Here is a 2,839-nt window from a genome sequence, read left to right as displayed (position 1 = left end):
TAGAAGTAGTGCCAACAAAAGAAAATAAGCTAAGAATGTGTGTAGATTACAAGGACTTGAACAAGGCATGCCCTAATCTCATCTTCATTTCCTAACATCGATCGCATGATCGACGCGACAGCCAGGCATGACATATTCAGCCTTCTCCGTTCCTATTCCGGGTACAACCAAATTCGGATGAACCCGGACGATCAGGAAAAATCTTCTTTTATCACTAAATTCGGCACCTATTGTTATAATGTAATGCCATTTGGATTAAAGAACGCCGGTGCCACCTATCAACACCTAGTGAACCCGCTGTACGAAGAACAGATAGGAAAAATCATTGGAAGTTTATATTGACGATATGTTAGTTAAGTCCATGTGAGCAGAGGACCATTTGGAACATTTGCAGGAAACCTTTGACATATTGAAGAAATACAATATGAAGCTGAACCCGGAGAACTGCGCATTCGGGGTCAGATTAGGAAAATTCCTTGCATTCATGGTATCCAACCGGACAATCGAGATCAATCCCGACAAAATCAAAGCCATAGAAGACATCACCATGGTGGATAACATTAAGGCCGTTCAGAGGCTGACCGGGCGCATAGCTGCCCTAGAACAGTTCATACCGAGATCCTCGGATAAAAGCCATCGGTTCTTCTCACTATTAAAGAAGAAGAATAACTTCTCCTGGACTCCGGAGTGTCAACAAGCTTTAGAAGAACTCAAACGGTACCTGTCAAGTCCACCCTTGCTCTGCACTCCATAGGCGGATGAGCAACTGTACCTTTACTTGGCGGTATCCAAGGTGGCGGTAAGTGGAGTCTTAGTTTGGGAAGAGGAAGGTACACAATTTCCTATTTACTATGTCAGTAGAACTCTAGGTGAGGTCGAAACAAGGTATCCTCGCCTAGAAAAATTTGCGCTCGCTTTGCTAAGCGCCTCAAGAAAGTTAAAACTGTACTTTCAATGCCACCCCATATGTGTCTTAATCTCTTACCCGCTGAGAAACATCATGCACAAACCCAAACTCTCGGGCCGTTTGGCCAAATGGATCATCAAAATAAGCAGGTATGATATCGAATATCGACCCCGAACCACCATCAAATCATAAATTTTGGCAGACTTCGTGGCCGACTTTACACCAGCCTTAATACTCGAAGTAGAAAAGGAATTATTGTTAGCATCAGGGACTTCCTCGGGAATCTGGATCCTTTTTACGGACGGCGCCTCGAACGCAAAAGGGTCCGAACTCGGCATCGTGTTGAAACCACCAAGGTGGGGGGGGGGGGGTATAATTAGGCAATCTATTAGAACTATAGAATTGACTAACAATGAGGACGAGTTTTAGGCTATGATTGAAGGTCTCGAATCAACTAATAGCCTTGGGGCCCAGGTGATCGAAACGAAGTGCGACTCCCTCCTCATAGTAAATCAAGTCAATGGAACGTGTGAAGTAAAAGAGGAACAGATGCGGAGGTACTTGGACAAATTACAGGTAGCACTGCATCAATTCAGGGAATGGACCCTGCAACATGCGCCTCGAGATCAAAACAGTGAGGCCGATGCTTTGGTCAATTTAGGGTCATCGGTTGATACTGACGATTTCATCTCGGGAACATTAGTACAACTTATGAAGTCGGTGATAGAAGAAACCCACGCCGAAGTAAACTCAACAAGTTTGACTTGGGATTGGATTACTTGAAGACTGGAAAATTTCCCTCGGACCCCAAATAATCGAGAGCTTTGCGTACGAAGGCTGCCAGATTTAGCTTGGGCGAAGGGACTTTGTTTAGAAGAACATTCGACAGCCCTCTAGCCATATGCTTGGGGCCGAGAGACACTAAATATGCCTTGAGAGAAGTTCACGAAGGCACTTGCGGTAACCATTAGGGGGAGGAATCTTTGGTTTTGAAATTAATCAGGGCCGGCGATTACTGGACTGAAATAGAGAAGGACGTGAAGGATTTTGTACGAAAATGCGACGACTGCCAAGAGATACGCACCGATGATCCGTCAACCGGGAGAGCTACTCCATTCGGTCTTGTCCCTATGGCCATTTATGAAATAGGGAATGGACATCGTCGGTCCCCTACCGTGGGCACCTGGCAAGGCTCAATTCATACTATTCATGATTGATTATTTTTCCAAATGGGTCGAAGCTTACGCGTTCGAGAAAGTACGAGAAAAAGAGGTCATTGAATTCATCTAGGACCACATAATATGTCGATTCGGCATACCATCCGAAATTGTTTGCGATAATGGGAAACAATTCATTAGCAGCAAGGTAAATAAGTTCTTCGAGGATCACAAGATTAAGAAAATACTATCAACACCTTAGCACCCTAGTGGGAACAGACAAGTGGAAACGAACAAAACCCATACTTCAAAACCTGAAGAAGAGGTTGACCGACGCCAAAGGGAAATGGAAGGAAATCCTGCCCGAAGTCGTATAGGCACACCGTACGACTTCGAAGTCTATACCGGGTCCACCCCATTTTCACTGGTTTACAGTGCCGAAGCCTTAATACCAGTCGAAGCGGGAGAACCACCTCAGGTTCCAACATGCGACCGAAGAGTCGAATGGATAGGCCATGATCACGAGCATGAAACTATTGGATGAAAGACGTGAGCCGACCTAGACCGGTTGGCCGCCCAAAAATAGAGGATCGAAAGATACTACAACCGAAGAGCCAACCTCCGATACTTCAAATTGGGGACTTGGTTTTGAGAAAAGTAACATTACACACCCGGAACCCTAATGAGGGGAAGCTGGGACCGAACTAGGAAGGACCATATCGAGTCCTCAGAATTACCGGCAATGGCTCATACAAACTCGAAGTAGGAAATAGTG

Source organism: Nicotiana attenuata, unplaced genomic scaffold (genome assembly GCF_001879085.1).
Source record: "Nicotiana attenuata strain UT unplaced genomic scaffold, NIATTr2, whole genome shotgun sequence".
Lineage (NCBI taxonomy): Eukaryota > Viridiplantae > Streptophyta > Magnoliopsida > Solanales > Solanaceae > Nicotiana > Nicotiana attenuata.
Note: the sequence above shows the minus strand (reverse complement) of the source record.